Here is a 13,569-nt window from a genome sequence, read left to right as displayed (position 1 = left end):
CTTGTCACGCAGAGAAGGGAGAGGGATATTTCAGTTAGCTTGAACTTGAAAATCTAACACCGATTTTGAATGGAGTTAAAAAAAAAAATCAGAAACTAAGTTCGGGGCTCAGTTTCAAACTACACACCAAAACAAGTTGTCTCCTTTTAACCTAGCGCAAAAAGAGAAAACTATTCAAGAGCCTGTAAATCTACAGAGAGCACACACTAATTGTACCAATTCTTTTTTTTTCCTTAGATGAGGGCTGTATACATCAAGCCATGAGCAAAGCTCTCCCCTCTGCTCCCCGCAGACTGTACAGACAGACACAGGCTCGAGGCAGCACACAGGACTCCAGAGAAGACGATGCTTGAAGACAAGGAAATTTTATTCCTTTAAGAATTCATTACACACCACTCCCCTCTCCCCTTTGCTCTCCCAAAGAAAAATATCTGCTAACAAAATTTATCTCTAGCATCAGAGGAGCAGCAGGATCCCTGCCCTTAGGCAAAAAAAAGAAAGATCAGAATGGGATTTCTGTGCAAACACGAACAGAATCCCAACTTCCCTCACACAAGAGCAGCCCCATCTTCTGAGCCAGGCAGTTAAATATTGAAGGAAAGGCATGCAGCAGCTCCGATTATGTGGAACAAAAATTAATTGAGGGCATAAGTCTCCGATTCGGCTCTCCGTTTATTTTTTCCACAGCACATTACATGTCAGAGTGTGTTGCAATGCAGACACCTGCAGGGAAAGCAGCCCGATCCATCTGTGACAGTGATATTACCTCCTTTTATTTGTTTTTCTGGTTAAAGCTTCCGGTTTTTATCAGCCCTGCAACAGACAGATGCATGGAGGCTTCCAAAACTGCATCCCCCTTCCTGACATTTTAAACTACATTTTAGAGATCTGTAATTTGAAAAATGACAACAAATTCTTCCCCAAAACAGGCTTTAAAATGAGAAAAAAACCCCAAAGCTAATATCCAACATAATCTCAAAAACACCATTGCAAGAGCCCACACCCTTCCCTTAAGATACAAATTAAAGCCCTATTCGCCCGCACCCCGGTCTTTTTAACAGAAATCCTTCCATTGTTTAAAGCCACTTACACACATTTTGGCCCGTGGAACAAAAAAAAAAAAAAAAGTAATCCTGGGAACAGCCCTATTCTGGCACAGCAACAAGCTAGATAAGTGCCTGGATTTTCCATATACAGCTCCTAAGCAGCTCAAGCCGTGCCAACACGGGATGTTTCAGCGGCAGGGCTTTTGCAGGCTCTCAGCTATTGACAGGGATGTGCCTCTCCTAGGGGACACCGGCTCCCGTTGTCACCTCTGCGCCACGCACCGGAGGTGACAGCGAGAGTGGGCACCCCACCTGCCCCCACACAGCTACGCAGCCCCCGTGGCCGTGCCTTTCTGCAGCAGGCTGGGGGACACAGCATCCCCCCAGGGAGTTACCATCCGATGGGACTACATGCTTCTATTTTAATTTTTTTTACTGGTTTCTTTGCCACCAGAAGACAGTCCTGCCTTGCTCTTCTCTTCCCAATGAAAGACCTGATTCTGCCAGCTTTATGGCACTGTGGTGACAATGTCAGTGGCCAAGAAAGCCACCACAACAACAATCAGATAGGAGGAGTGGACATCACATGCTGTGAGATGGTACTGGTGTGCAAGAGAAGACTCATCCCTGCTCATCCATACTGGAGTTTTCTCCCAAGCAACATTAACACCAAGAGATAATAACTACTTCCAAGCTGGACCCCTAGACATAGCACACAGTGATCCAAGGTCAGCTCCAGGGGGATGCATCAGCTCCTGCAAAAGGTAGGAGAGTCCCCAGACTACCAGACCACAGGAGCATGCAGCCCACTAGCACCAGGCATTTGCCACCCCCTGGCCATGGGACAGATGTCACCTGCTGGGCAGAACCACCACCCAGCTGAGAGCACCCTGGTGCCAGAGCCAACCACACCAAACAGCCCGCTGCAGCGTGGAGAGAGGTTTTGAAAGTCTGGCAAGAAGTGCTGCTGTCAGGATGATGTGGTGGGCTTGGAAACGACTGGCAAGATTTGAAAGTGTTTGCTACACACCTGACAGAAGGAATATTGATTTTGTGGGAGATTTAAGAGAGGTTGCTCTTCCCAACAATCTGATTTATCCTTTTTAAACAGCTGTCGTATTTAATTATTGCTAACAAAATGCTTTCAACACTAATGCTTACAGACACTATTGAGCCTATCTATAACCATTCCAATAATCCTCAAAAGATCTTAACCAAATAACACAAAAAGGTGCCCTCTGACCCATCCTGCATCCATCAGGGAGCCCGTACAGCTACCCAAGTTGGTATTGCCCACCTGCCTCTGCTGTGCAGGGAACTGTGGGGTGCCTGCAGGCTCTGCTGGGAGAGTAAAGAGGTGAGACTTTGGAAAAAATTAATTATCCACACTACAGTGTGGGGTGCTTTGCTCCACACGGCTCAAACATCTGGATTTCTTGTCTAAGTCACAGCCCTTATACCTTACCTTGATGAACTCCACAATGACTTTATTTCAAAGCTAAACTGCACACATGCCACCACTCACAAAAAATTCATCCTCCTGTTCACCTAGCCTTTGCGGGTCAAGGTCAGCCATCAGGACACAAGAAGGGGGCCCTGAGGCTGCTGGTCCAGCACTAACAGACCTCCCTCCCTGCACCATGCGATCAAGTAGCACCATATAGGTGCTACAGGGTACCAGTATCAGCCCATTCACAACAGCACCAAAGCTCAGCACCACCAGGTATGGTTTCCACACAGCAGTCGAGACTGTTTTCCCTTGAAGCCTGCAGGAATATTCTAAGTGCATCTTCTAGAAAGTTTAAACCGTAATACTTCAAGGGGGAAAAGGCTCCTTAAAATGCAGATCAGCAGAAACCCTGCACGAGAAGCAGGCTGCTGCCGGCGGGCCTGGGCTGAGGAAAAGCATCTCTGCCAACAGCCCCACCACTGCCTCCTCCTTCCACCTCTGCTCAAGCACAGCTCCAGAATAACTTGCCTTATCTTAGATGCAAACCATCAGACTGAAACAAAATGTTTTGCTAGCAAAATGCTAACAAAACGTTAGCAGCTTTCTGCAGTGCCAACATCACCAGTTTCAGTCTTAAATCAGACACTCAGAGCAGCTTGCCACTGCCTTGCTTGCGAGGCAGATTTTATGTTTCTAAAGTACCTTATTTTTAGGCGCAGTTATCAACCCGCACGTCACCATACATGCCCTACTTTCTATGTTTTCTGCATCTACTCTTGGCCACACTCAGAGATGGTACATTGGCTTGACTTGCTGCTCTGACAACACTGTTGCTCTGACATTTAGTTTCATCAAATATTTACCACTTCTTAGTTTGAAAATATGATTTTGGATACTTCAGGTTAACTTGACTATGAACACGGTACCAGAAATGCTGGTACTGCTCTCGTCCTCATCAACCTAGTTCTTACTTTGCTTCTGCCATTTCTGGGACAACCACTAAGGCTCTGCTGCCACAGGCCAAGGAGAACCTCATCCACCCATAATCACAAGGTTTAGACATCCTTCCCTGCGGCCTCAATGTGCAGCCATGCCTGGATGTGCAAACAGCCAGACCTGCCCAGGGGAGACACTCTTCCCAAAGATACTGAGATTTAAAGGCCAGAGCTCAGCTAGGAAGAATGGCTGCTCTTAAGGGAGACTTTCTGGAAGTGTTCCTGGGCACAGGTACCCATCCTGCCATTCGGTATGTACCTCAGCTGAATACTTGTTCTGAGAAGTAGTAGTGAAAGTCAAATTCTGGTAGCATGGGCATCTTAAAGCCAGAAATCTGATCTGATCCTGCAGATGGTAGAGATGGCCCTTCCGCATCCCACTGACAGATCTACAGCACAGCTGCTGTGGTGGGTTAAGCAAGTCAGCAAGCAAAGCCCACCCAGTACAAAACCCCTCGTAATTTCACATACCAGATGAACTCTTGCTCAAGACCACGGTAATAAAAAACCAAGTCCTACACAAATCCCCAAATCTCAGCTTAGTACCATAAAGTAGAGAAAATGATGGTAGATATTACTTCACAGCCAGCATGGGGCTCATGCCTTCCTTTGTCTTCCTCCTCAGATGCGTATTTGACCTTTGAGCTGCTGCGCAGGTAACCAAGAAGAATTTGTGCCTGTGAAATGCTGCCAACATTCAATATTGCCACATGGAGTCACTGTAGAGCAATGCCTCATACTTGGGGTTTTCCCCATCTGGCTCATTAGAGATGCCATGACGATGCCGTAATGTCACGTGGGGCTGTTGGGACAAAATTAAGGCAACTGGCACCAATGAGCAAAGCTGCACATCTCCAGCCTTCCCTCCTAGACTGTTGCCTCTCTTCTTGGCCGACTGAACAGGAGCCAGCAGTGTGCCCAGGTGACCAAGAAGGCCAATGGCATCCTGGCTTGTGTCAGCAATAGCGTGGCCAGCAGGGACAGGGAAGGGATCTTACCCCTGTACTCGGCACTGGTGAGGCTGCACCTCGATTCCTGTGTTCAGTTTTGGGCCCCTCACTACAAAAAGGCCACTGAATGACTCGAGCGTGGCCAGAGAAGGGCAACGGAGCTGGTGCAGGGTCTGGAGCACAGGTCTGCTGGGGAGCGGCTGGGGGAACTGGCGGGGTTTAGTCTGGAGAAGAGGAGGCTGAGGGGAGACCTCATGGCCCTCCACAGCTACCTGAAAGGAGGGTGCAGAGAGGGGGGATGAGTCTCTTGAACCAAGTAATAAGTGATAGGACAAGAGGGAGTGGTCTCAAGTTGCACCAGGGAAGGTTTAGACTAGATATTGGGAAGTATTTCTTTGCAGAAGGGGCTGTTGGGCGTTGGAATGGGCTGCCCAGGGCAGTGGTGGAGTCCCCATCCCTGGAGGGGTTGAAGAGTCAAGCTGACACAGCACTGAGGGATCTGGTGTAGTTGGGAACTGTCAGTGCTAGGTGAACAGTTGGACTGGATGATCTTCAAGGTCTTTTCCAACCTAGATGATTCTGTGATTCTCTTCCAGAAACACCTGACCTGCAACTCCTGTCCCTTCCAGATCAAGGGCAAAGCATCAAGACCAGAGCGTGCTGAGCAGCCCCTTACCTACAGAGCAGAGGCCAGAGCTAATGAGCAAATTCACAAGGGAGGTCTCTTGGCAACACAGGGTGAGAGGAAAGGAGGGGAAAATTGCTGCCAGCTTGTTTGTGTGCACTTAGGGTGGCATTTCCAACCCTGTAATTGTTGCATAATGAATTTAGCAATGGAGTTCAAGAGCTATGATTCATTCAGGCCAAAAAAACATGAGTCAGCCCCCAAAGAATCATGAGATGTTAAAATTATATACATTTAACTTGAGCTTGACAAATCTGAAGGAGCAATGTAACAGCAGAGTGTCTCAGCACAACTGAAAACATCATGCAAATATCCCCCCTCCTCCTCCTCCCAGCCAACGCAAGACGAGAGCAGCACAAGAGCAGCGCCTAGGTCAGCTGTTGCAAATAATTTACGCCTGCCACCTCTGCCCAGCTCGGGTTATCAGCCCCAGCTCAGAAAAAGGCACCCGATGCTGCCTCTTACCTAGTGCTCACACTGACTCACCGAGAAAGGTGATAAGGTCCCTTCCAGCCTAAAGAAAAGATCTTTGCACAATCTTGCCGTGGACCTCTGGGGAGATGAGCACTCGGGATGCTCATTTCACCGCCTTCAGCTAACACAAAAGCCAGACAGAGGGCAGGGGGGGAGAGCAGAGGTTGCGGGGAGCTGGCAGTCGGGGTGCTACAGCAAACCACAGAGGCAGGGGTGGGAAAGGAGTGCAAATCTCTGCAGAAGAGAGAGCAAGAAACAAGGCCGATCTATTACAGAAAAGGATGCTTAACTTAAGGAGTGAGTGCAGATCACTGGAAGATGATGCAGAGAAGACCTCAGGAAAATTATCCTGACTCTGTTGGGTGATCTTGCTTAAGTGATGCCCTGTATTCTGTGCTTACAGAATCTGGAAAGGAAAGTTATCTTGAAGTGAGATAGGGTGTGAATTCAAAGCAGAACAACTATTCTGGGTTAACTCCCCAGGTGGCTTCTTATTCTAGAGTAGCAGTACCTTTTTCTAGTTTAATTCACTTTAAAAATAGATTAGGCCAATGGTTCTGATCTGCAAGGCCATGGTAGCCTGCCTGCTGCTTTTAGCGCATACTTAATTAGAGCCTGGATATGGGGACATGAGGGGCTCCGGGATGCAGATGTCATAGTCAAAATTATGAAACATTATATTAACCTAAAGCAGGAAAGAAACAACTGCCTGCAGGAGGGTCTGCACAGACCCGGCTTGGGCAGGACCCCTGCACGGCAGCAATCCCTGCAGCAGACACACGGACACACCTTGGCACCGGGACAGCCCATGCGACGACCACGCTCTGCCAACCGCAAACCAAACAGCACTAGATGAAACCCACAATCTGCACTTTGCACACAACCAAAAGCCTTATAAAGCCATTTTTGTTTGAGGTTCATTTGAATTTACCATTTATCAAGCTTCCATTTAGCCTCATTAATCACAGCCTATCAAGCTCTTTCAAATGCAAACATAGAAAAGTACCCAGCAACTGCACTTCTCCGTTTATCCTTCTCCTGCTGGAATTAGGGAAGGCTACAAAGCAGGAATGCCAATCCACCTGTCTCCTGCTTTTCAACCACTTCCCATGGGATGAAATCAGCTGACTATTCTGGAAAAAACCACACCGATCACGTTCCCTGCCAGCCAGCAACACTCAAGGATAGCAAACAATGTGCTATACAGGAGAAAGCGCATCCCTGTGAAAGTCGAGGAGACACACAGCTCCTGGCAGCACAGTACCTGCATCAGCAGGCGGATCTGTCTCTGGAAGCAGGGATGGCCAAGCCACCTTTGTCAAAGGCTTCGCATTCCCCACCCAGGCATCTCACAGCTCACCTAATCCATGTCAAATGATAAACCATTTGTTTGCTTTGTATGGGTATTAAGGCTAGCCTTTCTCAAGCTATTCTTCTTCTTCCCTGGTGCCTACGTGGCTGTTAACCCCAGTATTGACACACTTCTGTGAGACCTGCAAGGAACAGGTCCGTTAAGAACCCCATTACTCTGGAAGTAACGTTTGTCCCAGCTAGCGGGGGTGCCCAGGGGCACCACTGAGTTCAGACTCAGTCCAGTATCACCAGTTCTCGCTGATGAGGCCTTGCCCACTTTGCCATGAGACTTGGCCTGTAGCATTCATTCCTCTCACCTCTCAAAGTTTAGCTTTTTTTTTTCTGCTGCCCTTCATCTGTGCTCTTTGCTCCCACCAAGTGCAGCGTTACCCCCCCCCCAGTGGGAACTGTCTTGATTTCAGAGGGGAAGGCACCGGCAGTGATTCACATCCACAATTACCTGTCCCTTATGCTGCTGCCAGCAGCAAGGCAAGCTGTGCTCCACGCTGAGCCCGCTGCTGGGCAGGACCTGGCGTAGGAGGGGGCTTTGGCTTACTCAGAGCTGGAGTCTGACCACTCTTGGGTACCGCGATTCTCCTGCACCCCCACCCCAGCCTGCAAAGCACCCGGGCTCTGCTGTCCTTTCAAGAGCATCACCTTCAAAAAACATTTTTTTAAATACGGTGTGTATATATATATATAAAGAAAAAACATGCCAGACAGCAAAGCGACAATCTCCAAAAGAACATGCCCTAAACAAGACTTTGGCAAGCGGCACAGCTGGTGTCGACCAGCAGCAGAGCAGGCAGAACAGTGCCATCGAGATGAATGAGAAGGGAGCACATGGAAGGGAGATGAAAAGAGACAAGTAGATTAATAGAAGACGACAGATTTCTAGTAAGATTGTGATAAGCCTCTTTAAACTTCCCTAAAGGATGAGCCAGCTGGCAGGGCCATCCTAGGAGGTGGTGTAACAACTCGACTAACAGCTTTGCAGAAAGCCAACAGCTGACCCCTTTCACACATCCCGGCTCACTCCTGCAGCTCTTTAAGCAAGGAAGGCTGAATGCATGGAGCGTGAATGCTTCTACACCGGCACTCACCTGCAATTACAGCCCTCCTTGCAGAGAAGCCACCAGCCCTGAATTAGTTTCAACAAGCAAACAAGCAGCGAGGTCGGGCTGACCGTTAGCGTCAGCAGAGCTCACCGTCCCCCTCTCCCTGGCCCTGACCAGCCGTACAGCACATTTGGTTGCCCATGCCAGGGCTAATCCTGACCCACATTGCCATGCAGCTGCCAGGCACATCGGGGGAAGGCACATCATCACTCCTGAAAAAGTCTTTGCCAAAGCAGAGATGGAGACAGCAAGGTGATGAGCACGATCCCTGCATCATGCTTTCACCTCCTTCCGAAATTCAGCTCTGCTTGGGACCCCCAGCAGAGCCAAGTCCTCCAAAAACATTACACCCCAGTGAGAAGTTTCATCATCTGAGGAGGAAGAGGAGAGGGCTATCCACAGGGGAAGGCAAGTTTGAAATGTTAAGATTTTTATACTTTAAGGGACAATACCTTCAAAATCCACTAGAATTTGAATGGATACCATGCATAGCTATGGCTAACAGAAAGAATTTACTATGTCCCCTTTCCAGCGCCTCAACAAAACCCAACAAGTATTTGAAACTGGAGGTATCACCTGGGGCAGCAGAGGGTTTCAGAGTGAAGAACAGTAGCAGTCAGTTTGTTTGATATCAGGCAAGTTTTTCTTCTTCAGCCAATTAGCTGGTGATATAATTTGCCCACTAAGGTCACTGAATCATCATTTAGCAGTTTCAAAGGAGGCAAGATGAACTGCAGGCCAATTTTCCCCCACCAGCTCAATGAGTGATTCAAAACGCAGTTAATGATAGTGGTTCATAAGTATCTGGCAGAGGATTTGAGAGGGTAATTTATTGCCCCAAAAGAGATTGACCTCTTTCATGCTAAAGAAACAAAGCCTGTGAAGATGTAAGACCTGATTTTGCTATCTTAATTCACAACCATTAAATAGCCGAGAGATGCCAAACTTGAGTCAGACATCAGTAAAAGCAAAAAGGAGAAGCAGATCCAAAAACAGGTTAAGGAAGGTCACAGTTAAAACCCACTTTGTCACCAGCAGGCAAGAGAATTTTCTAAGGATGAGGATAAGAAAGGAACACCATCCCTAGAAGACTTTTAGCACAAACCCTGCCTTTTCATGAGTTTATATAAGATAAAAATGAGGCATCCCCTCATCCACAAAAGCTTTATTATTTGTCAACCTCAGGCTCCATAACCAGTAAACACTGGTTGATGTTTTTCTTCTTACTGGATGAAATGTGCCTAGAGGCAACAGGCATTTTATAAATTATTAAACCAAGGGAAAATAAGGTTCCAACAGTGGCTGCAGAAGCACCAAGGAGCCGGTACAATTGGTACCAGCACACTCACACAGAGTCATTTTTCCTAGAACGACGGACTCAACAACAAGACATTGTTAGAAACGGGCAGCCTGGACACGTGGTCTTGATGGCAAAAAGAAGACGTGATATCTCAGCATTTCATCACATCCACCACAGATATCTGAAGTTCAACACTTTAAACATATTTTTCTTATGAAATAGTCACTTATGTTTTCAAGTGAGAAGGAAAATAAGCACTTAAGCACTTTTTTTTTTTTTAACCTCATGAGAGATCTCAGGACATGAAGCAAAACCCATAAAAATAATGTAATAAGAGTATTTTCAATATCACCCACCACTTTTTGGCGCAACCCATACTGTAGAGATTAAACAAGGAAGGGAAAAACATAAATGAAAAAGTATTCCTCATATTCATGACATCTTTCACAACAAACACGATCCCCTGACAAATTAAATTCAGTTCCAGTCAGAAAAACCCCTTCTGCTTTCTGCTGTAACAGCACTTGGCCCTTCCATCTGTGAAAAAGCACTTAACAGTAACGGCAGGGCTGAGGGCACCAGGTCAAGGAAGGCTGGGTCAAGGTGAAAGCTAGGGCAGCCCAGCAGGGCTTCCCCGGGGCTCCCTGCGCATTTGTTAGGGAACACAGTGGGGATCAAATCAAGAGGTTCGGGCTTGGTTTTTGTTTGTTTGTTTGTTTTTCCCCCCCCAGGTTTGTGAGCCCTCTGCTTTCCTTGACAATTTGTGAGAAGCCACTTGCTCTACTACTCCATTGTAGCTTGAAGCATCCTCCTCCTCCTCCTCGAGCAGTTACCACAGTACAGCACAGATCTTTTCACAATAAGTAAGCAAAGATACAACGTGAACTTGTCGGCCTGTCAACAGAGTGAACGGACAGCATCTCTACCACCGACACCTCAGACCCTGGAGCTGGAGAAGGGGCTGAAGTTCAGGCTGAAGTTCGCCTGGTCTGCCAGTGTCTGAAGGAGACTCAGAAAGACCTTCGCCTCACACAAACCAGCGCTGGCAATCCCTGATGCCATTTCAGGGATTACGGTTGCTTATGTTTATGCTACCTCCAGTATATTTCTTCCACACCCAAATCACGCCAAGAGGGAGAGGATTTCTTAACGCAATAAGCAAAACCCATCCACGAACAAACGCATCTTCAGCGCCGTGGGTTTGGCGTGATGACCCAGGGTACGAGCGCGCACCTAAACACTAACGCCGATCGCTCGACGGAGTAAAAACTGCCTGGAGAGGGGTAACTGCGTCCTCATCAGTACACGCGTCCGAGATAAGGGCAAGCGAATTTACTGACGGGTTTGCCGGGTGCCCGGTGCTACCGGGGAAGGCAGCGGACTACCTGATTCAAGCCACTCTCGCCAGCCCGGTCTAGGATTGCACAGGGCTGGAGTTACCGAAACTCCGCGGCGTGATTGCAGCCGCTGCCCCGGCCGCGGCGGGGACCCCGCTCCGCACCCGCGGAGCGTTCCGCGGCCCTGGCTGCGCCCGGGGACACACCCCGCTCCCGGGGGGAGGCGAGCGGGGAGCCCCGGCGCCGCGCCCGCAGCATCCCCCGCCCCGGCCCGGCCCCGGCTCCGCACTCACCCGCGGCAGCTCCGCACGGCGCAGCGGGCCCGGCCGCCCCGGCAGGCAGGAGGCAGGCAGGAGGCAGGCAGGCGGGCAGGCAGCGGCGCCGCACAGCCCCGGCCCCCGCCCGCCTCCGGCTGCGGCCGCAGCTCCGCCCCGGGGTGGGGCCGCGCAGGGGGCGCGGTCGCGCAGGGGGCGCGGAGCCGTCGCGCCGCAGCCCGGCCCGGCAGGTGGAAGGCGCGGAGCGGCGGAGCATCCCCGGGGCGGCCGCGAGAGCGGCCTGTGCGGAGCGCCCCTCCTCACTCCCTTCCTTTGGGAAAGCAGGGCTCGTCCGCCTTTGGGTGGGGCTGTCTGTGTGGTGGGGGGGTAATTAAAAGGAATATAAAATATTAAAAAAAAAAAAATGTCTTCAAGTTTTGGTGGAAGGTTGCAGCCACGCCTCGGCCTTCCTGTGGCTGGGGACGGGACTTGCCCTGACTTCTGGCTGGGCGCGGGATGGGGGATGCTGCTGCCTGCGCTGAAGCCTGGGGAGGAAATCCGGGTTAGAAACTGTTTTGCCCTTTTTTCAGCATAAATAGCCGAGCCCAGCAGCAGGTTCCTGTTTGCTGCAGAGCAGTGCTAGGAACGGGGTCCCGGAGCATTTTTTAGGAGAAACTCAAAGCCCTCCCCCAGCACAATGTAACATTCACATCAGGATTTAAAGTACAATGACTGATGCCGAAAACAAATACCATTCCTGAAGTATGCCTCATGCCCATTTTATAGACAGACAAAGAGAGGCAGATAAGAGTCTTTGCCAGGAGTCGAAGCCAGTCACCGGGGCTGGGAGCGAAGCCAAGAAGCCTCCTGGGCCAGAAAGCAACACTCACCCTGCATGGGCTGGGACAGGAGCACAGAGGATTCCTCATGCTGCTGTCAGATATTGTGTCTGGGATCGGTTGCCTTTTCTGGGGTGAAATACGTTCTGGAAAGTTTGGAGGATTAATCATTTCTCCTCGGGGAAGGGCCCCCGCCCAGACCTAACAGATCAATGGGGAGACAGCTCTGACCATCGAGCTGTGGGGTTTCACTGAAACGTTCTAGCTCACCTAATGCCTTCTGGTCTGAAATGTGACTTGCTCCTTTGAACACAACAATATGTTGTTTACAGGTAATAAACCCAGATCTTTGCAATTGTACATGAGTGTGAGAGAGCATCCAGAGTGTGAAGGTCTGATTAAGGTGGGAGATACCCTCTGATGAATGTCCGGGAGCTCTGTCCAGATTTCACATATTACTGCTGCAACACGGCAGAACCATGTTTTAAGAGTCACCAAGTGACACATGGAGATGTGCCTTAACTGTACAAATGTGTCTTTTTGCTGCATTTGTACATGCAAACATCTGGGAAACAAAGATGGTGAGAAGAAAGTACATCCTTGTCCTCCTTCTCACTGGATCCAAAGAGATGTAGGTGCAGGATGGGAGGAATGGGAAAATTTTAACCAAGCTAAAGGTTATTTATGGATCTGAGACTAGACTTAGATCCTAACCAGCCAGAGACCCTGGCAGCCCTGGGCTGCACGGGGTGGAGAAGGCTTTCCGAAGCACGATTCTGGCAGGTGAAGCCTTAGCCCAGAGCACTGGAGAGCCGAGCAACTTTGGATCAGTCTCTGAAGTCCATAATTCAGTTGTCTGTTTATTTAAAATGTGTTGTAAGCACAGCTGCTTTCTGAAGCTCGTATGATAATGATGGGGGGAATCACATAAATAAACTGGCTCCATGCCAGACCAGTGAGTCAGCTTAAAGACCTGAAATGCATCTTAACAGTTAAAGGATCAAAAAAAAAGAGACCCATTTTCTGTTCAAATTTGGGTATGAGCATTGCGATTGGGAAGATAAGGACAGCTACCACGTCAGCAGGCTCTTGTGGTGCCCAGAGCCCAGGAATGGAGAAGGTAAAGATCTTCAGGGCAGAAGGAGGGGTGAGAGCATTGGGGAGAGCCCACAGGCATCCATGTCATCCTCATTTTTGCTAGCAAATCAAAGCTCTTGCTTTGGTTGCCAATACAAAGATTTGGAGCTAGAACAGAAATAAAATTTGTGTTTTTTTCTGACACAGTCAGAATTCACTGCATCAAGTTCGTTTGGTTTGTTGTTTTTTGTTTTTTGTTTTTTTTTTTTATTGGGGGGGGGAGTACAAATTAAAAAGATTACAAAGACCTAGGTTAAGAAAACAGGTATTTCTAAAGTAAAGATTCATAAAAAGCACCATCCAGCATTTTCAAAGACCCAGGTCCTAGTGTCTCCTTCCTCATCCAGGGTTCAATCCAATTTCATAGGTAGTTTTGGTCCCTCAAATTCCTTCCTTTGGTAAGTTCACTATTTGCTGGAAAGATTTCACCCAGGTTTAAGAATAGGATTTTTTCTCTTGTGCTTTTGTAATACCTAAATTACTCAGTGGTCAGGCTAGATGCTGACAACCAATTGAGTCTTCTGGATTAAAAAAAAACAAACAACCAAACAAACAAAAAACACCAACCAGGAATAAACTGCAGTGATTAAAGGACACTGAGCAGACCCTGTAACTCGGACGCACAGAAGGG

At 48.7% G+C, this 13,569-nt stretch overlaps 1 protein-coding gene across 1 annotated transcript in view; it reads right to left on the bottom strand.

Annotated features, from left to right (window-relative positions):
• Positions 1-11,104, bottom strand: part of PPP1R16B (protein phosphatase 1 regulatory subunit 16B) — a 65,704-nt gene extending 54,600 nt beyond the window's left edge. Inside the window, exon 1 of the mRNA XM_074920327.1 lies at positions 11,002-11,104. The gene's annotated coding sequence lies outside the window, so the exon portion shown is untranslated. The remainder of the gene's footprint in view (positions 1-11,001) is intronic.
• Between the last annotated feature and the right edge of the window lie 2,465 nt (positions 11,105-13,569).

The sequence above is a fragment of the Athene noctua genome, chromosome 16 (assembly GCF_965140245.1).
Source record: "Athene noctua chromosome 16, bAthNoc1.hap1.1, whole genome shotgun sequence".
Lineage (NCBI taxonomy): Eukaryota > Metazoa > Chordata > Aves > Strigiformes > Strigidae > Athene > Athene noctua.
This window is presented reverse-complemented; position numbering and strand designations above follow the sequence as displayed.